This window comes from Struthio camelus, chromosome Z, assembly GCF_040807025.1.
Source record: "Struthio camelus isolate bStrCam1 chromosome Z, bStrCam1.hap1, whole genome shotgun sequence".
Classification (NCBI taxonomy): Eukaryota; Metazoa; Chordata; class Aves; order Struthioniformes; family Struthionidae; genus Struthio; species Struthio camelus.
In genome coordinates, this window is record NC_090982.1 from 57,976,189 (window position 1) to 57,999,011 (window position 22,823).

At 36.7% G+C, this 22,823-nt stretch overlaps 1 protein-coding gene across 2 annotated transcripts in view; it reads left to right on the top strand.

Moving 5' to 3' along the window:
• Positions 1–22,823, top strand: part of LOC104144888 (EGF-like repeat and discoidin I-like domain-containing protein 3) — a 254,672-nt gene that overhangs the window by 103,122 nt on the left and 128,727 nt on the right. The window lies entirely within an intron of this gene.

A 22,823-nucleotide genomic window follows, 5' to 3' on the forward strand; every position in this document is an offset into this window, starting at 1 on the left:
CCGTGGTACTTATGCCAGAAAAGATGCTATTCACCGCAACGGTATATGTAAGGGAGTTACACTGACCCAGCAGTGCAGACAGATATTCCCACACAGACAGATCAACAGTTATTGTTGGCTAAGACCTCGGTGTGCTGCAGATACACAAATGCAGAACCGGAATGTTTTTGCTCTTTGATTTGGACAGATGAACAAACGCCTCTGGCACAAATCATACATGATAGATTTACAGTATGAGACAAAATACATATTTGTAAACATTTGTGCCAGTAAATCTCAACTGCTCATAAGTATGTTACAGGGAAGCATGACGAAATACCCACTAAAGAAGTATGGGTATTTAATGTTAGCCCTTTTTGTTATTTAACCTGGTTTTAGAATCTAGCTATTTCAAACGATTAGTTTCCGTTGGGGATTATTTTGGAAAAAGGTATTTGGAAACATTTTGATTAGTTTGGAGCTTTTTACAAGAATTGATTTGACTAAACTTCTCCAGCTACAGAAAGAATAGTTTTTTCTTCTTATTGAAAAGGAAAGCTCGCACTCAAAAATAGTCAATAGTCGCCTACCTTCGGAAAAACAATTCCAGTCTCTGCCTTAAGTAGGATAGAGCGGTTCTTAAGCTTTTCTGATAGGTGTTAACCGAGTATAACCTGACATTATATCTACATTTACAAAAAATGTGACTATGAAGAAAATAGGTTATATGCTAGCATAGATATGATATTTTAGAAATTGCATAGGCTGGAGAAAACATTTTCTGCTCCACTGTATCCTGCTTTAGATCTTCATCAGCAAAGCAGTTAAGCACATAGCATGGGAAAAGTCCCTTTAAATGAATGACCTACTGTCTTTGCAAGCATGTGTTTAAGCATGTGTTTGCCAGATTGGAGCTTAAAAAAAGAGTACAGTGAAAATGCAACTTAGAAGCACTATGTAAGTTTTAACAAAAATATGCACTACCTTGTTCCTGAGGAAGTAAAAATCAAAATGGGCCTGTTGCATTAAAAATAGGCATAAAGTTTTATATATGGTGATGAAGGCTTAAGAAAAGGAGTTGCTTCAGGAATTTTATAAATAAAATGTAATTGTTCTCTAGCTAAACAATGTTATAAACAACTCTAGATCTTCAAATGCTTTGTAATTTATAGTTTCTTTGTAATTTATAGTTTCTGTTCGTTTTGCTTTAAGATGTGACAAGATGGTGCTGTTTTGAAAGTAACAGATTGAGACGTTCTTCTGGAATTGTTTTAATACAACTTATTTTTCAGATTGTTTTGACATTTACGAAGCTGTGTTCCACACAAAGTAGATATCTGTTTCTTATAGTAATACTCTTGCTGGTCTTACAGTTTGATGAAAAATGCAGGGGTGCAAAAATAAATAGATACTGCATCCAAAGGCTAATGCACTCACCTGGAGCCTTTTACAGCGATTTCAGTGGGATATGGTCATCTTGGAAAAGAGAGAGCCTTGTGTAGGCTGAAAGTAGAATTTTATCAGCTACCAGATTTTGTTCTTTTTTTAGAAAAGGCGTATGTTTCATCCAGTTTGTGAGATCTATCTTAGTTGGAGTATCATTAACCTTTTGATTCTAGTGTTGATCCAGTAGTGTTACTGAGGAGGTATGTGCACGCTTCCAGCAACAAGGCTCAGAAGTCATCATTTAGCATTCAAAATCATTATAAGTACCTTATCTCTCCCAAATACTCTTAGATGGGAGACTGTATTTAGTATAACACCTGCAGGGAAGGAAAGATGAGAAGTATCATTAGAAGCTAGCATGTAATGATAATAGTTATTCTTTTACAAATTGCCACACGCAGTATTTTCCCAAACAATACCATCGATTATTTAAAAAAGTATCATGTAGGCAGGAATATATTGCAGTTCATACACTGAACATTATCCTCATTAAAAACTTCTAACTGACCTATGAGTGGGATCAAAATTGGTATTTCTTCTTATGTTTAATCAAAGGGATAAAATAATGCTGTCTCCCAAACTCTGCTCTTAAGGATAGGGTATCGCTCCTCTGACCGTGACCCCTCTAAGTAATCTCATAGAAAAGAAGTTACTTAAATTTTACTGTTGTTGAAACTGTTAGGATGAGCAGGATTAGTAAATGAAATAGTAAATGTCCTGTGCTTACGTCTGTATAGAAATGGTATTTTGCAGTTGTTCTTTTGGTTTCAGAGTGTTGCAGTCCGAGCAATGAACTGTAGTTTTAACTCGTTGAACTTATTTCATCTAAGGCAAAGCTTACTTATTTCTGAATGCTTTTTAAATAAAGCAAAAACAGTTTTCAAATGATCCTCAGTTTCAACAAGGGCTTTCTTAACCTTACTTCTGGATAAGCATTAATCTAGAGCTTTTTTCCCATTCCACTTCAGCACCCTACAGTTTTATGTTGTCTTAGACATCTCTTCCTCTCTCTTGAGCCACTTCTGTGTATCTGTCCATTTCTTTTGCATTTTGGATCAATTGAATGGTTTTACTGTAACAGAGCTCGTGTATCCTGTGAAAGCAAGCTAGGAAAGTCTTCTCAGAACAGCTTTCTTGAAGACTTGTTCCCATTTTTTTTTTCTCCCATGTCCACTCTGATGTGTCTCTTTTGAGCTGTTTATTGAACTAGGAGGAGGTTGCTTTGCATTGTAATGCTGAAAATTGTTCTTGAGCTTAGTGTATCAGCTTTTGTTGGATGTCCTGCTATTTGAAGCTTTGTATTTCAAAACATTTCTCCGTGGCTTAATTTATCCCCCCCCTCCCTTCAGGGCTTTCAGTCTTGTTTCCGTGAGTCTGGAACTATTTTTAAAGACACCAAAAAATAATTCTTCCAAGACAAGATGAGAGGTGGTGCAGCTTAACATGCTGCACTTTGTTCACTTGCTTGTACACTGTGACTTTGACTGAAACAATAGATACAAGCCTTTTTCTTTTGGAGATCGTAACTCTTAACTGGAGACGTTTTGAGTGGTTGTCATTGAAAGCTGTTTAAGCCTAGTGTTTTAAGTAATTGACATTTATATTTTTGTATTCCATCTATATACAATATGCAAATATATTTACAGTTTCATGACAACAGCTATCTTAAAGTTTGAATTTAATATTGTTTTAATAGAATTTAGATGTCGAAGAGATAGTAGACTCAATACATCAGAGTGCATTTCTTCTTCCAAGTCATTATTTAAGTATCAGTCCCCACTACAGCCCTGTGGCACTGTTATATGTGCACAGATATTTGCCTTGTAAACTTTTGTGTAACTACTACAGGCAGTCTGTTTTTTTCCCCCATGGAAAATAACGCTACTCTTCAACAGTTCTGTGATATTGAATCTTTTCTCTTCCGTATTAAGAATTTCTACTTTTATAAACCTTCTTTTAACTTTTTTTTTGTCTAAAGAAGTAAAAATTGTGGGAAAAATCACTGCTGAGAAACAGCAAAAGTGAGAAATACCCTGTAGAGCGGAGAAGGAGACTTGTATTGGAAAGGCTTGCTGTTCCTACCGTGAAGTTTAGTTCAGAAGAAGGAATGAAAGGATAAAGGATTAGAACAGAAAGGCACAATAGCAGAAGTTCCAGAAAGAAAAAGTACTAGGGATAGAACTTAGCAGTTATAAAAAAGTCATAGAGAGCATCTAGGAAGTTAAAGACTTGCCCCTGCGACTTTGTCAGAGTGGGACCTTTCTCCATGAGTATGGTGTTCAGCGATCACTCTGGAGCCAAAACTGCTTCCAAGTCATTCTTTATATTCAGTTATGAAAGCTCCAGATATACCTGCGTATCAGAACAGGTGCTTCTGTAAATTTTCCTCCCAGGTTTCTTATGTCTAAGAAGTAAAGTCTATTAAAAGTAGGGGTTTTAGTACCGTAGAACATTTTTTATTGTCTGCCTTGGACCCTATTTGCAGAATAGGGAGCTATGAACTCAAGAAAAAAGTGGTAGAATCAGTCATTGTATCTGAAGAAAAAGGGATGAAAAAAGATGAAGAAATAGAAGTAATTATACATTATTTTAAGGAGTAGATATTTCAAAGCTTGCTTATGGGATATAACCTGGATATTTCTTAAGGCATAACCTGATAGACTCCCTCTGGATATCTATAGTAATGGTGGGCTTTTGTTTTCTTTACTGTTTATTTTGTAGATTTCTCTTTTTCATTCATATCTATACAAGGTGAGTATTACAGTCTGGTTTGCACTACTAGGATATTAGGAAGAAATATTGCTGTTTTTCTCAGAGGTTGCCACTGGACTCGATGAAATAGCTTCACTATACAAGAGGTAGTTTATCGTGCAGGTTTCTGAACCACAGGTCCTTCCTTAATGCCGTGTCTCAGTGCTCACACGCTGGCTCTGTTCTAGGAAGTAGCACGCTGAAATGGCAAAGCTAAGCCAACACCTACTTTCTAGCTTGTAATGTACGATAGAATGAAAATTGCATACTTACTCCAGTAAAAAAAACCCTCTGCCATGGGTTGCGTTTCCCTTTATGTCCTCGCGGAAATAATATAGCAACATATTTAATGTGTATTTGCCAGGTATAAATACTAAACATTACCAATGCCTATATTTAAAACTAATATGCAATCTTATATTAGTTGAAAGTAGAATTTTTCATCTGTTCTCTGATGAAGTTGTAGATTCCTCAGGGATAAAATTGTTCATAGAACATGAAGAGTTTAGAAAAAACAGAATGGAATAATGCATTTTGGAAGAGTGTTGTAAAGCTTTTGGTTACGTTTTGGCAAAAAAAAAAAAGTATTAGTTCTAAAAATCTTTTCATTTAAAAATTTACTGAATTATTATTTTCATAGATGTTAAGCAATACATTTAAAATTATTAAAATCTCAGTGTTTCCACTCTCCTAATTTTTTTTATTTGTTGATAAATTCATGATTTCAAATTTTAAAAATTTTGATTTTTTCGTAATTATTTATGGGAGGAGGTAGGAAGGTGCCCTTAGCTCCCTCCTGAAGAAATATAAGAAGATTTTTTTTTTTGCTTAAACTGAGAAACAGTGTAATCAATTTCTCAGCATCTTTCCTTCCTTCTTGTTAGCAAATGTTTTTGCTTTTTGGTACTGGAAGAGGTTTATCAAAGAGATCCAGTTGGTTAAAGTCCCGGCAATACATTGTTGATTTTTAGAGAACTATATTATCAGTGGAACTGAAAAAGATTTTAGATCTTATTGAGATAAATATTTCCATAGGAAGTATATCATTATATCCTCAGAGGGTAAATATAGTATATATTTGCTATATTAGTATTTAACTGAGTGTGGCCATGAAACTGGATTTCACAAAGGACATCTCTTCTTCCTGCACATAATGCCCTAGTGATCTTTTGCTGATTGTAGCAAGTGGAAATTGAAACTCCTTCAGTGATTATCAGAAAAGAAAGCTGCAATATGCACAGTTCTATTCTATTGAAATGAAATTTCCCCCAAAATCCATGAGGTAATTAATCTGCTTCATCTCTTACCCTCAAAACCTCAAAGATGCATTTAGCCTAGTCACAAGGATTTTAATTTATCACCGTACAGCAGAGATCAACAGTCTCTCAAAAGTGTTGTAGTTTTGTGACAGCATGTTCTCAGGCTAGCTTTTGGGGCACAATAATTCTGCTGTGGTATGCAAAGCTATTCTGTCTCACGCATTTTGAAGAGGAAAAGCATCTTTCCATTTTATTCTAAGGGAAAGGATCTCCTTCTATATTCTTATCATACTTTGCTATCCCCCAGGGTCTGTAATGGAGCTTTCTTCTCATGTTCAACTTGGTTTACACATTTTAACTGTTCCATTTCTTTTTCTTCTTGATCTACATATTTTCTTTTTCAGTGCGTGAAGCTACCTTGTTAATTATTTTTCCATATAATCTAAGCAAAGCATAGACTAAACCAGGACATTATCTAAAGCTCATATTGAATTCTATTCTGATGGAAATGAGACTTAATGAAAAAGTAAAAATAGCTCAAGGTGCCAGGTGACACTGAAGGCTATTACAGTAGACTGTCACATTTAAAAGCTGGAAATCTTGCTTAGGTCAGGCATGGAAATTAATTAGTGTTTTCAGCCTATCCCTTAGTGAATGTTTGTCAGTATATCATAAAAATAACTCAGTTCAGCAAAATTGCTCATTTCTTCTCAGGATTAGACAGAAAGTGGTTGAGCTTAGCCTGCAGTGGTGGTAACTGTCTGAGAAACTCATACATGAGCCTTTTGCCATAATCCACATAGCTTTAGAGAATGAAGTTTGTGGTGAGAATACAATGTTCGTCCCCATGTACAAATATAACTGGAAGATCATATAACATCCCCTATACTTGCTGTTGCTTTGTAATGAACATTTTTCTTTTGGTTGCCTGTCAATTTCCTGAACTTTGAGATGGAAGTTTTTCATGCCAGGCCTCTGCCTCAGGCTGAATTCAGCTCAAATAGTTGCACTGTTTCTCATAGTGAGGTTAAGGAAAAATGTGTTCTGTGGCTCGTTTTGGTTCTTGCAGCTATTCTACTGAGAAACACTTCTGCTTTGATACTTTGCAGCAGGGATGTGCAATTTGGCAGCATGGTGTTAGAGATTTCTTGTTTTACTTCTGTGAAAAAGCACATGGATTCAGTCAAGATTGTAGTCTTAGTTCACACTTGATTAACAGAGACTTGTGCAATAACCCCTAATCCTCATATCACAATCAAGGAAATCATATAAGTCTTTCATCAGTCACGCACAGGCAAGCCTGCAGTGCATGTGTTATCTGAAGGAAGGCAAAACCAAGCCTGCCCTTCCGACTACCAGTGTGTCACTGTAGCAGTGGGAGCAGGGAAAGGAACAAACGGAGATGTCACCTGGGAAGGGCAACACCTTCAGCTCTCTGGCTCCAGTGCTGTCAGCACTCTCTAGGATTCCCACGCTGAAGCTGTAGTGATAGGTTAGCTTTATTTAGATGCTCTTCTAAGAACCAGTATTCCCCAGAGGTCTCACAGGAGTCTAGACCTAACTTGGACAGAGACAAAAAGCAGAGCTAGCACTTAGGAAGGGGTCATGTGGCTAACGTATTTATAGAGTCTAATTTTCTGTCGATTGCTTCATGCTACACATGAAGAATAAACTACTATTCTTCTTGCTCCAGGGACCTCGGAGTACTGTCTCTCCCTCCCTGACTTCTCAGTGCTTCCAAGAAGTAGAGCCCAAGCACAAGAGAAAAGGTGGCAGAAGGCTAGCCTTGGTAGAGAACGGATTAGCTCGTGGTGACAAAACTCTATTGTGTTAGAAGGAACAGATTTTCATCTGAGAAGTGATGGATAGTGAGATGAGAAGTTGCTGAGGAAAAAGGTATTTGATAGGCAAAGAAATGAAATGAATGAGTTGAGCATGAGCTCAGAGCGACTGGCTCTTTGTTTGGGCATACCAGGGAAAGGCTGCAGTCTGATGGTTTGCCTTAAGCTGGCTGTGATTGGAAGACATGGTTCCTCCCCATTCCTCAAGCACCCACTTATTTTCTGATTCCTTCTTCCAACCTGTCCAGGCTTTCTTGCTCTCTCTATTATACCTGTGCTAACAATTGTACAAACAACCTGCAGCTGCTGCAAGCTGCAGCAGCTACTTGATCTAGCTGAAAACAGCCTATTCCCTAATGCCGTTTCCCTGATGAAGCTGGTTTTCATCTGGATCAGTTCCTTAATCTGATTTGCCAGGTAGGGGCATAAGTGCCCTTGGTAGGAAGGGAAATTCAGTGGAAACGTAGCCAAAGTTAGAATGAAGAAGAAACAATTCCTCTTTGGAGAGAGTCTGTAATTAAATTAGATTAAAGCAATCAAGGAGTCACAGGCAGGGATGAGATGTAGTGCTTGGAAAGTGGAGGGGGGGGGAAGGGGAGACAAACAAACAGAAGCAAAACAAAACATTACTAGTGATTGGTTGAGGATTTGGAAGCAGAATAGCAAGCCTGATGCAAAGGGCTCCGCTCAAAAACAGGATCCCAAAGAGGATTCATTTTCTGCATATTTTGATTTTAAACTGCGTCTTATGTCCACCTTTGAAGAGCTTAGCTACAGCAGTGAGAGCATAAGGTTACTGAGGAGGAAATTACTCATTTTCTGTTTAGTGCAGATTTAAGTGGTTTTCAGTTAGTAAGGCTTTGTATTACATATTCAGTGAAGAAGATAAGTACTGAATAATGACACATTTATAGAATGACCAGCCCTGTGAAAAGATTGCTTAGTAAGTTAAGAATTATAAAGTATGTATGTCCATAAAGATGCTAAATTCTCATTTTACCAGGCTCTTTCGTGATAGATATTGTAACCTAAATAATGGTCATTAGTGTAATAACGGTCATTTTTGTGATGTCAAATGCATTATGGGTGCCAGCTGTCACATTCCTTTGAATTCAGAATGCTCACCGATCCTACTGCCAGGTGTGCTTTGGGCGCTAAATTGTGCCAAGCCTGTTCGGGCAGCAGTAGTGAGGAGTGCTGCAGCAGAGTAGAACTCATCTCATCCTGATTTACCCTCTAAAAGGAGGAGTCAAGCCAGTCGTGCACGTGCACATGCTCTTTGCAGTCAAAGAAAAGAAACAGGAACCTACAGAGGATGGTTCATCCCAGTAAGATATTTCAGACAGGCGGAACAGTTAATCCCTCCCTGTTTCCTCTATTGACCACAGAAGGCCTGTACATGATTAATGTCAGTTAAATGCCTAACCTTTAAGAAGAAACTGTGAAATTAAATAAGTGCCCTTCCAGATGCATCTCTAACAGCTCCACGGTGTGACTCTGTAGCAGAATCTCTAGAACCTCACAAGTGTGCTGAGATGCTGGAGCAGCCAAGGAATCCCCTTCATGATAAGATCCAGAATGTATCTGGTTGTGTGTTTGTTGTTTTAGTAACTTTTTCCCACTGTTTTCTATCTTTTGTTCTTAAATAAATATATTTTCTATTCATAACTGCTTTAGCAGGTTGAGTAGCTGCTAAGGCAAGTGAGTGGGTGGAAGAAATGCCTAGGAAAGCTCTCTGGCATACGGCAAGGAAGTGGAGAGAACTGATGAACCCAGAGAGTATAGGGGTTGACCCAGGAGGCAAAGGAGGCCTCCTTTGGCCTCCTTTGCAACAGGTTACAAAAACAAAGAAAGATGAGATGTTTAGGAGCAGTTTTTGATGTAGGTACATATGTTGTATTGTATGAATTAATAGTTCTGTTGGGGCCAGAAGGATGCAAAGAGGAAAGGTTTGCAGAAAGAGACAGTATCTTTCATTAAATCAACTTATGTGATTAGACAAAAGGGAGAAGCATTCAGTCATGTGAGCTTTTCTTCATGTCTGAAACAGAAGTATTATATTGATTGTGATCATGGATGTGTTTAACACCATTATAGTACTGTGGATTTGTAGTGCGTCGAAGCTCAGGAAGCGTTAAAATGGACAGATAAGTGGCAGATGGAACTAGGTGCCAGAGAGAACAAAGAGCAGTGTTTAAAATAGAACTAAATACTTTTTTCCACCTGATGTTTCTTATTATGAAACTCTGTCTCCTCAATTACTGATTTGATGCCCAATGTCCATACAAATGAGTTTCTTCCTGCGTTGCATTGTTTACTGTTTTCTCTGCCTACTAATAATCCTCCATCTCAAAGACAAAAAAAACCAACCAAACAAACAAAAAAACCCACCTATCCTAAACTATTTCCCCTCTGGCTGCAGTCAGAAGTATTTGCCAGTCCATATAAGCAAGGCAATAGGACTATCTGGTTAGCTGTTTCAATGAGATGTTGAAAAGGTCTTATAGTTCTGTTCTAGCTTGAACAGGAAAAGATGTGTTGAAGGAAGATGTGACATTTCCATTAAAAAAAAAATAGTCACAAGTTGCCAGTCATTAACATTGACCAAGAATAAGCAGCACTCTGAAATGTAACATTGAAGCAATATTGTAGGTGAAATGCAAATGTGGTTCCTAGAGTGAAGATAATAAAAAGATTTTAGGGGAATAGAAGTGTCGAGCAAAGATGTTAGAAAATTCATTCACACCAGGATGTGTGCATTTCTGCACATACGCAGCAAGTTCTATCTGCAATAACTAACATGTCACTTCATTCACAGATACTAATTCTTAGTACTGTTCTGACTGATTGACTCTCCATATGCTAATGGTTGTTTACCGTAGCCAAGACCTCCCTTTTTTGTTTTATCTTAGAAATGGAATCGATTCTTTATATATACTTTTGAATCCTTTACTACTGCAATTAAAATGCATTTCAATATTTCCCACTGTAAGTCTTTGAAATAAACTATGTTTTACCTCAGACCGTGAGTGCCTGTTAGTAGGCTTAAAGAAAAGACTGCATGTAATATTCAGTTGTTCTTTGCTATACTATATAATCCTATGTATACAATTATGGTGTTTAAAAATATAATTTTGGAAACAACTAATTTTTTTCTTGTCTTTTATACTTTTATAAAACTGTTTATTTCAGTAGTATTCCTTATGATTAAATATTATATGACTTCAGAATTGTGGCAAAAACATTTGCATAAGCTCCATAGTTCTGTAAAGCAATAAACTGCCAAATGGAAATTATCGGTATTACTGGAGATAAGTAGAACAGCTGAAGCTCTCACAGTCCATTCCAAAAGTATATATTCATTACTTATTCAAGAGACAATTTCCATTGGCTTCCGTGGGAGTTGTGCTTGTATGATGACTGTTCTGATAAAAATTGTAATTAAGTGTAACCTGTTCCCATGATTGTCCATTTGTCTGTTGCTAAAATTAATTCTACTTTCATAAACTCTAGAAGTTACTTGACTTGTTAAATATACTGAGAAAAGACTTGAAATTCATGAAGTTTTATTAAAAAGATAAGCTACAATGAAGTCCATAGTCCATGAACACAAGGTCTGAACATAGATTTATATGTTCGTTTTGCCTACAGTAACATATTTTAATTTTTAGTGGCAAAGTATGGATTAAAACTCTAAAGTAATATTACAAAGTCCCTGTTGTTACTCATGAACTGGTTTGTCAAGCTATATCATACATCAGATCCTTTTTTGTAAAGAATTTGAGGCATAATTGCAGAACAGCAATTATTTGTTCATATAGACTAAGGGAAATGGTGACAATATGTCAATAACTGAATCTTAATCTCTCCATCCTGACGTGGAATTTCTCACTTTTTTTTTTTTTAAATCTAGCTTCCTCTGGGAGAAAATCATTCTAATAATTTTTTTTGCAAGATAATAATACTGTGGCATCTTTTGAAACAAAATATGAATCAATGTTTCTGTCAGGTCAGCATTCTGGTTTAGAACCCTTTGAGAAGTGGCAGAGGTAAAAGGTATGATGTAACGTTTGTTAACTAGTCTTGTTCCACTCTAGAGTTTTCAGTAGTGAAAAATAAGCAGCAAGTTACAACTGCTAATAACTTCCAGGAAAGAAATCTGCTGTAAATTATAGGAGTAGTGTACGTGGGGGTATCCTCAGTGAAAGTACACATTAAATTTCTAGAGTAGTGAGTCTGTTTTCACAATATAACATACTGGTAATGTTTTCCGAACCTTTTTGCAGGATCCGTATTTTACAAAGGCAGATGATAGACTTTTGACACCAGGCCATCAACACATGAATGACATTTTGGATTCCCTTTCAGAAACCATATCCAGCTAATAATTAGACTAGATATGGAAAGGGAATATCAACATGCATTCAGGTCTTCTCGCCTAAGGTGAGGTGAAGTTCATTACGTTTAGGTTGTGCCCTCAACTTTTGAAGGCACCCAGGTGAATGTGGCCATCCGTATACCTTTGCACAGACACGTAAACTTCCACGGATCTTGGGACACAGAGAAGAGCTGGGTCTGCCGAGCTGCACCTGCCACAACTAAGGCTGGATATGAGAAAAAAGTGTGTGGCCCCAGAGGGAGTCTGCTGTATCGCTCCTTAAGGGAATATGTTTGTGACCTAATAAATTGAGGAGTGCTGCAGTTTATGCCCCAGCCCTTGCTCAGGGCCCTGTTGAAGGCAAGTATTACCCATTCAGAGAACTATACTTGAACCAAAATAGTGATACCTGTATTATTTGTAATACAACAAAAAAGAGTTGAAGTTAAAGCATTGTTTATCATAAAAGACTAATTTCCAGTATTGCTGTACAGAAATTATTACTATTATCCACTGAAATAGGTCAGGATTTTCATCCATGTGCAACTGCATCTGAATCATATTAATCAAGAGCAATTCATTTAAGTTTGTACTGTGAATATAGCAGTGCAAAGGAAGCAGAAATCCAGTGATTCTGCTGTGTATCTTAAAAACTGAAGGCACATAGCTGCAAACATGAACTGCAGTTTTAAATTGGAAAGGTTATGCGCTATGGTTTGCTGAGCTGGCAAGAGACCAAAATGAAGCAGGGTTTGGGTATGAGGAAAAAAGAGAACAATGATCTAGCTAAGAGAAAAGAAAGACAAGGAGAATAGTGACAGAGCATAAGATTTGGAATTAAAATGGATTTTGGAGCGCATACGTGAAATTGGGAAGGTTGACAACAGATGAAGTAATGCAAAGCTAAAAGGATATATTTCCGTTCTCCTATCTTCTACAGGAAGTAAATGACTGGAATGCAAGTCTTGTCTATTTCCCTTGATTTCTGTTATGGATGACATTATGCCTTTTTGAGCTTTATATACTTCACGTTTAGTAATTCTCTTTCATCACATTGTAATAATATTTTGTGTCATAAGGATAACCACCCTCTGAGATTTTCTTTTGCTTTTGCTGTGTCTTTAATACAACACTAGTAATTAGGACATGACTCATAGAAATGTGTATAATATAAGTTTAGGCCATTGCCTTATTTAGTTTCCGCTAATACTCAGCAAGAGGACTAACTGCATTTTAATCTATTTGCTGTTATAATTAAGGTTCAAATTATATTTTCAAGTTTTTTCCATTTTCCAGTTATTGGAACATAGCTTCTCAAAAAATGGTCAGAGGTCCCGATCACTGATAGTTTAAATTGAAGTGAAACAATGAAAACTGATATTTTCATATAGGAGGACAAGAGATTTGAGACTAAAACCAGTGCTGTTTCATAGAAATCCCACTGGCACTGAGGTGTACTGAGTTAGGTGGTAGTCTAGGTATAGTTTCCTTATTGCTGGTTAGCTTTTATTTAGGCAGCAGACCAATGTAGTATCCATAGAGATGGGTTTGCAGTAATGATAGAGAGTGTATTCGGAGAGTTTATTTTAATGGAGGCCTGTATCCAGAGATCTGTAGATAGGTCTACATTAGTGTTGTCTGGAGGGCGCTTTTGAAGTGAACCTCTCAGTCATCCCCGCTCACTTCGCTTTGGAGCATCATGGAGTGGTCTCAGGGAGCATGGACTGGGTACCTTTTAGCTGAAACAAAACTGTAATATTTATTCCAGTGGCGTACCTAATGGACACTCACTCCATAGGACCAGCTAATCTAATGTAAAATGCCCTGAAGTGTGTAAGCTGTGAGGACCAGGTTCTTCAGGTCACTTGTTACTTGCGCCGCACTACTTACTAATGTAAACATAGCCCTTGACTTCATCCTAATTATTGGATATTTTTTCTCTGATTTCTTTTGCCGTCGTTTGCTGATATGTAATTGCATGATAGCCTGATGGCAGGACACTGGCTTCACAGTCCTGTTAGCAAAGCTGTGGTGGTGAGCCCATCCCTCCCACTTACACGGCAAGCTGCAGTTTGGATACACGGTACTTTTGTTCAGAGGTTCTGTTGTCTGGGTTAGAGCTAACATCATTCCCACGCTCGTTTGAATGTGTGCTCTAAAGCCTCTGGTTTCTTGACTATGCTCAAACCCAAGTCCAAAACCCTCTTCTCAGATTTGGCGGCCATCAGGTGATTTTAGTGATTCAAATTTCTTCAAAACACTCAAAGTTTTATTGACGAGCAGAAAAAGAGGAATGCAATACCAAAGGTTCTGTAAGTCCAGGTCTTTTTAAAGACTAAGTATTTGTTGGAATTATCTGGCTCCACGTGGAAAAGAGAAAATACCTCTATACACCTGTCAGACAGCCGTCTCCACTCCTTGCTGCCTGCTTTTGTAAACGGTAGTCTTTAGTGGGTTAGTATTGCTTTGAACATAAATTCAAGAAGGTCAAGCAGGTAGACCTTTTCAGACTAATACTCTCAAGTGGTTTAAGGACTCTGTTCTCTGAAGACAGTGTTCCTGTTTATACTGCTTCATTTCATCTTTGTTCACCTACACAGTTTTCTTCTGTTTGAGTCTATGGATTATATCTCAGCATAATGTTAGTCAGCTGAACTGTGGTGATTTCCTTAAGGATAAGATATCTAAGTCCTTCATGATCCATAATGCTTCTCTCAAAATCTTAACCTACAGAATTATTCAAGTCTTTATATTCCTCTAGCAATTTTTTAAGAAAAATATTCTTTGTGTTTACAGAGAGCTCTGTTTGAGGTGAACCAGAATCCACTGAAAAACAGATGTGGGAAATATTAAGGAGCATAAGTAGGAAAATAAATGTGGAGTTAGTGATAATACAAAATAAACCATTAGCACAAAGCAACACATTTTACTAGGAGATGGCTTTGAAAATTGTGACTTATCTTGAGGAAAAAAGTAAAGAATCTAAAGATCAGGAGCCAGTCTTTTATTTTAAAAGTCTTTTGTATTTTAAAATTTGTAGAGATGAGAAAAATGAAGTGACTAAAGAAGCCAAGTATAGCAACTAAGCCCTCCCCTATTTCGGTTAGCAAGAGTGGGAGAAGTCAGTGATGGAAATGGTGTCATCAATTTAAAAAAAAAAAAAAAAGGATGATGCTGCCTGCATGGGAAGTTAGAGGAAGTGAAGTGAAATGCCCTGGACCTGGGTTTTCTGTAAATGAAGCAGGTACTGTTGGAAAGAGAGGACCCTTCTGTGGAAGGGAATGAGGAGACCCAGCATAGGTCTCACGTGAATTTACTACAGTAGATTTATGAGATAACTGATTGGGGAAAAATACTGTGGCTTTAAATCAGCAATGCAGTATCAGGTATTGAAGGGTATACCGAGCTGGAAAACAAAACGGCACTGGAAATGGGAGAGAGAAAGTTCTGGAGCTTGGAAGCTGAGGAGTAGAAAGAGTTAATGAGAGAGAACGGAATTTGGGAAGAATGAATTGTAGTATATTGCACACTGTTTTTCAGTTTCGGAACGTTTTTAGACCTCACCATATGCAGTAGCCACTGTGTTGCTTATTACACTTGACCACAGCTTAACTTTGGATGTAATCTATCATTTTCAGTAGATGGCAGGATTAAGTAAGAACCTTATTAGTTAAGGAAAGACACTGTATAGCTCCAGGTTTAAACAGGATCTTGTCAGACCGTATTCTACTTATTCAGTTAAAAAAGCATTGGGAGGTGGCTGGACAATTAATTTAAATTTCTCTGTAGTAGAAATCCACAGAACAGAATTAGAGGGATATGTGCGGAAATGACCTAAAGCATTTTGTGCTCAAGGGGTGAATCTTAGCTTTTGCTGCATCCAGATGGAGACACCCTGATCATTATAATCAGCATGCTCCATTTGCTGCATTAAAAACAAGGTAAATATTTAATCACAGTGCAATCAAGTCTGGATCTGTGCCATTAGTTTATGATGAATATATAGTAAGGTAGGATCTAATACAATACTAATATATTTATGAGCCAGGCTGAATAGATTAAAAAAAAAGATATTTTGAGCATGTTAATGAGATATAAGGTAGGCATAAATGCTAATTATTTTTTATTTTCTTCATAGATTAACTTGAATTATATATAGCTATCAGTTAATATTATCAATATTCTGCTTACAATTTGAATGATGTTCTACAATGCTCATTCTTTTCAGTTTAAAATAGTCAAACAAATAACAAGCTGTAGATTTAATAAATATTTGTTGATATAAAGTTCATTTGTATCCTAATAGCAAAGTAGAATTGACAGCGGCAGATTCTGAAATGAAATCATGTGAAAAGTATTGATCTGTAAGAGCTATTGTGTATATTTTTGGTTTTTACGTTTTATGAATATTCAAGTATGCTGAGCAAGCAAGGATTTCTGATTATGCTTCTGAAGACTTGAATAGTGTGGTAGTTCAGAATACTAGAAGTTTAACTCGTTCTGGCTTTTAGTTACACTGAGAGAATCCTTTGTTTTCTTGGAGCCCTGTCAAGATATCTCAGTGTAATGAGAACTGGGCCCTAAAATGCTTATGTAAATTTTAAAGCCAGAATGGCTTGGGGGGGGGGGGAGGGGGCACACCTATGAGTAAAAAAGAGCAAATATTGGACTGCAAAGTATTCATTTATTACTAAAGATGCATCATACCTACATTGCAAAATAGGCATATTGACTGAGAGAAGCTCTTTTCCTTTTCATGGTTACAGTCTTCCCTTTTGTCAAATGTACATTTGCTGGGAACGCTTTCCTCAAATTTCTTCAAAAACGTGCACTGGCAATTGGGCAGCTAAGCGTGTGGATGTATTTTCAAGTAATGAACGAACATGCTATTCTTTGGGACCGTTTATGTCAAGAGTGTTCTTGGGAAATGGTAGTTTAGTCTTCTAAACAAAGGTGTAATGGAGAAAATACTTCAGCAGAAGCTTGGTCTTAACCACAGAGGTGGTGCATGAACTTGACTTAAAGTACATGCACTAATGAGACCTAACTCTCTGCACGAAATTAGTGGAATGGGTATGTCATACTTGCTGGCTTGAACCTATAGGTAGGCTGAAACACAAGTGTATATTTCAACATGAATTAACTATCCTCAGAACTCAGCAGGTGCAGGAACATTTCTGTCAAGTTGTTAAAAAGGTCTCTGACTAAAGTAGCACATCTGCCACACAGACACACAGCTGGGAGCAAGCGTCCTTGTCAGGGAAGCCTTGCACAATCGTATTAAATTAATAGGCAAAGTAGTAAATGTGAGGAAGATCAGAGCCCCTGAAAGCTTTTGTTAGATTCCTACCCTTTTTATGCAATAAAGCAGTTCTCTGTCTGAACATGTAAAGAGCTACACAGAGACATTCCTGCTGGTTTTGAATGCTCATTTGTGTGTCTCCGTGGAAGATGGTCTCTTCTGAATAGAATTATTTTATGTTTTGATTTTATATCTGCCAAACTTTGAAATCTATAAGTTTACATTTGAAGGGGCACACCTTTCAAAAAATCCACTTAATTAGGTACGTCTTTAAAAAGATGATGAGGAAAAAAAATCTATATACTTCTGAAAAGGAGGCAGCTTCTCATTTGCATATATGTAGGTGGTGTATGCATCATTATTTAACTGTATGGAGAAAACATACATGCTAGTTTGGAAAGAATTTCAAGTCAATCTAATTACTTATAAATTGAGCTTCTCTCTGTTGCATATTTTGAAGAAATCTATTGTAGTTTTCTAATTATTCCTATTTCAGTGTCCTTCGACTGTCTTCTCAAATTCCAGGAAGTGAAGAGAGGCAGAGATAGGGTGTTGGATTACCCAGACTGAGTCTAATCCTTACGGTCTCGGTCATGGGAAGCTTGTGCTGGCTCCAGAAGCAAGAAGATTAGTTCTCCCCTTCTCATAAAGATGATAGAAATCATATATGCCACTGGCTTCTTCTACACATCCATTTCAAAATATAGGCGTTCCTTCTAACTGAGCTCTATCACAGTTCATTTTGAAGGCTTTGCATTGGCAGAGAAATCATCTAAAGTATTAAATGTTATCAAAATCTAGAGGAATAAAAAAGACTTTAAACTACTGATGTTAAAAGTGTTTGAGAGGTCGCTGATAAGGAGTTCAATTTACCAGAGGGGAAAAGATGATGTGATTGACATTCCTGAAGAGCCAAAAGGTAGTGGTGTAATGACAAGCCAACAGAGAATATTTTTCTTTAAAATGAAGTGTAGAAAGAACCCTTTTGTCCATTTTATTAGCCTGATGATAATTACTTCATTTTTTTTGATATTTTGGGGGCTTTACCATATCATCAGAGTAACATTGTCTATTAGTCCTACTTCAGTAATATTCCACAAAAAAAAAAAGAAGCAATTAGCTTTGTAGCTAAGGGTATTTTCATCTTGATGCATATCAAGGTCAATTTCTAATTTAGCATTTTTCATTAAAGTTACATAATTTCTATATAAAGAGATGGATAGATAGATATTATATTAACAGTTTTTAGTATTTGTTTTACACTGCCTTTAATCTTCGTGTTACGGCTGCTACTTCAACTACTTTCTGGTTTCCTAGGTTTGGTAAGCTAAAGGTATACAACTCTACTATTGTACTTCAAAACTGGCTTTTGTCATATTTTTAAGCCCAAGGTACAGATTTACTAGAACCAGTAAAAAGATCTGGTAAAGCTTCTGTAGACTTCTTGATAATGCCACCCGATGCAGTTTATGAAATCTAGTGTATTATGCCCTTAACATCTGCACGGCCTATCCTTTCAGACAGGCACTGTGGTTCTGCCTGGTGAGGTTTGTATTAGAGCGCCAAATGACTCTTTCTGGCATCAGCTGGGTGAGGAATGGGAGGGCTACGCTGCTTCATCAGCAGTGCACTAGGAACCTTGTAGGGGTATGTGGGTGTCGGGGAAGGGGGGGAGTTATTGTTTGGGGTTTTTTGTTTTGTCTCATTGCTTTTTGCATTGCTTAATGCCTCCTAGACCCTTAGAGGGGACAGTGATTAGAATGTTATTTCTTAAATGTGCAGATACTTACTTAGGAAGACATTAAACCTTTTTTGGAGAATTTTAATGCACTTTTCCCCTCTGTGTGTATCGGAATTTGAATAACGCTTCTAGATACCACGTAACACTGAACAGGAGCCGATACCTACAGATTCACCCTCTTTATTTTTTTCAGCACCTAACATGAAGCCTAATTGTTTCTGTTCCACATACAGATATTGCATTTGTCTAACACAACACTTTAGATTAAATCAAGAATGCACTTGGCAGTAAATCTCTTGGTAGTCTTCACTTACTATGCTTTGGTCACGTCGCGTGGTGCACAAACTGGGTTTCTTCAAGATGTGGCTAAATCAGAAGGCTTCCAGGTATGCGTCTGCTTTTCCCCCAGCCACTCAGAGTGTTCAGGCCATTGGACCAGACTAGAATTAGGCCAAAGTAGCTCTCCCTCCTCCCTCTCAAGAGAGACGTGCACTGCATGGACATTGGGTCCTTAGCTCCAGCCAAGCTATTTTAGAGATCCCTTCCCATCGCACTGCATTGCTTGCTAATGTAGATGCAGTCTGTAGCAGAAGTAGTTCACTTGCTAAATGATTGAACTGAGAACAACTGGAATTTTACTTAATTGATGTTTCCCCATTTTTAAATGTGCTTTAAAAATGGTGATGCCTCTAGGCTTCCCTACCACCACCAAAAAAAAAAAGGAAGAAAACACAAAAAACAGCCTGAAGTAAGAGTATTTTGGGAAAAAACGTTTCCTCCAAACAGTCAGGAGCAAAACGTAGATAGACAGTCAAACGCTAATTTGTATTATTTCCAAAAAAATTGAGTACCCAGCAGAACAGAATGAATCAGAATTTTCCTACATAAGCTAATTCACTCTTTGTAAAAATAATCACCGTCAGAATTTGTTTTTTTGTTGATGAAATAATGCCTTCCCTGCTTTGTATGTTAAATACAAACTAATGGTCTCTTTCTCTCAAGTACATATTTATCACGTCAGTATTGGATTATACAAGACTTTGTTTTTATGAAGTTTTAATTGGCTGTAGTTGTCAAAGAAGAAAACAGATAACACAATTCTGTCTTGAGCTCCTTTGTAGTTCCACTAAGGATGCATTTATTTGATTCCTTTATCAATAAAATTCTCAGATATTTTAGTCAGAGCATCTAAAAAATTTGACACCTGCTATGCTTATAGTTAACTTTCAGTTTTTTTCAAAAACAGCACGGGATTTCAATTGAATAACGATATTCTGTATTTTGGAGAATACTTGTACGATTATTGTTGGCTCTTACCACTGGAGCTGTATAAAGAAGGACTCAAAAGAGCAGCAAACTGAATAGATCTATTTCTTTCAGTGCATAATTAATCTTGTTGACATTACTTCATATGAACATGGATACAAGTGCCTGAAAAGCATACCATTGAATTCAACTGCTCATTAATATTGATCAAATGTTGTTGTTCTCTTTGTGTTTGAAGCTACTTAAAGATTACCTGCAAAAGTATTAGAGTGCTATTGATTTAAACAAACAAATCCCTGAAGCCTACTTTTTTAAAAAAAAATTAGGTGACAAGTTTTTTTGTTGTGTTTTTTTTTGATAAAGAAGGACGTTTTCAGGCTTGCCTATCTAGATTTGAGTAACAGAGAATATTAATCAGACTGTCACGGAACGAATTACCTAGCATTCAATACAATTCAAAATAAGCCTGAAGAGCCTTATGGATGTGACTTAGGTCCTCTCATCATCTGACAGTAGTGTCCATGCATATCATTTTTGTAATGTTGATGTTTAAAATAGAATGATTACAAGGTTAGGTCCCAGATTCTTCAAGATACTTAAACCTGTATAACATCATATCAGGGATCATCATCACTCAGACTCAAGTAAGAAAAAATGTATGCTTGGAGGTTCGTGCAGTCTAAATGTCGTAAAGAACTGGAATCGTGGGGTATGGTCCTCCGGAGAATTGAGTTAGGAGAAAAGAGGTATGAAATTACAGGGTTTTTTTAAGTTTCAGTCATGCATTCTTTTAGAATGCAGATAGGTCTGTCCAGTGTCCTATTTAAAAAATGAATGTTAACTGTTGAAAATTAGATGATTATTGTTTACTGGTTTCAGTGCACTTAATTGACAATCAGTCAAAACAGTATTCATATTGTTGGTGATTTTTTTCAGAAGGAAAGCATCATAGAAGACTAAGATTAGTTAGAAATACTGGCATGCACCAGTATATTTATTATTGTGTTCCTCAAATGACCTGTAAGACTCAGTGCTTTAAACTGATCTGAGAAAATGCAAAACCTAAAGAAAATCGATGAAAGTATGCTAAGCATGTGCTCAACAAGCCATATGGAGAAAGCAGTAAACAAAATGAGAAAGTAATTGTTAAAAGATGTGTCGTTCTTGGAAGATTAGGGATCTGTTTGGACTGATATAATTACCATATGGGGCCACCTGTAGGTACTCCCCAAATTGCAGCACTGTATTAGAAAATTGAAGAAAATAAAAAGGGCAAATTATTAAGCATGTTTTTTCTCAAAATATTATGGAGGAGAAACAACATGAACAGAACCTGTGAGACTGAAACTGTGAATCTTCATTGACTTGTTGGAGTGATATATGTTGTCTGGAAAAAAGCATACAACGTGCCCTTACATTAAAAGTGTAGTGGAAAATGAAGGCAACAAAGGCCATAAGTGGCTGGTCTTTCTTCCCTTTCATCATCATGATTTTTGCATTTTTTTTAGTACTTACATACATTTAGAATAAGTTGCAGAATATTCATATGTTTTATTTATTCAGTTCAGTGGGACGTGTCTCATGTTTAACAGCGAGCACAAGCGTAACTTTGTCAGGATTGTGACCTGTATAAGGCTAATGACATTAAGTTTTAATAGAAATGTGTACCTGGATAGTTTCTTAAACTGCTGTAACTATCTGGGCAATTATAATTGTCGAATGCATTCTGACGTCCCTTGTCATCCTGTTAATTCATATCTTTTGTAAATTAATATTTTCTCAGAGAGTGCAGTTGTCACTAATGTGACGTTCTGAAAGAATGCTGTTGCTATGAACATCTGTCAAACCTTGTATCTGTAATTGAAAACATAAACTAATAGGCAGACTCGCAGAAACATTAAACTTACAGCTCTTTTAAGTTTAAATCATTCAATTCCCAGTGCTGCTTGTCAGTAAATTATGCTGTAGAAAGAAACTCTTTTCTAGAGTTTCTTGAAAAATGTGATTTTAATTGGATGAATACTTATGACATTGCATTTCAATGAATGAAGATTAACATCTTTGTGTATACGTAGCAAAGACTGCAGATAACATACTTTATTTCAAATTCACAGACCTTTTAACTCGCAAACTTGTTTCTGAAGCTTTCAAATCAATGATTACCAGTTCTTTAAAGTGTGATTTGAAAAAATATTTGTCAAAATGCTAAAACGTTTTATTCTGGTAGGATGTTTGTTACAGATGAGAATAGTAAGGTAGTAAGATGGCAAAAGCTTTTAACACATGTCATTAAAAGAATAAACTTTAAATCCCAGCTGAAGATATGCTATTACCTGGAGATATATATAATCTTTACAAATCTAACATGCATTACATTTACAAAATGCAGATCACTACTAGAGCGCTCTAACAGACTTTAAACAACAGCAAACAGAAAATTGCTGCTCAAATTTTAGATTTCATAGAGTGTGGTCAGCTGCAAAAAATAATTTAATTTAGCCAGAGGAACTTTTTGAAAGCAACCTGAGGTGGATATGCTAAAAAGGCACTCAGTGGAAAAGAATAATTGGTTAATAACCTAACTGCTCACCCAGATGATCACACATGCAGCGAGTCATACAAAGCCATAGCAAAGATCTCTTCCAACTACTAACTTGCCATGTAGTGATTACTCAGGGATATTGTAGATGTCATTTCCTACATGATAGGCACATTTGATTAATATATATTGCTTCAGTGATATAAAAGTTAGAACGCCTGTTATCTTTAATAGGAGAGCAAGATTTAGCTTCTCTGTCTCCTGTCTTCTCTTACATTAAAAAATTATGTTGTGATTAATGAGTAGTGACATGCTTCATAT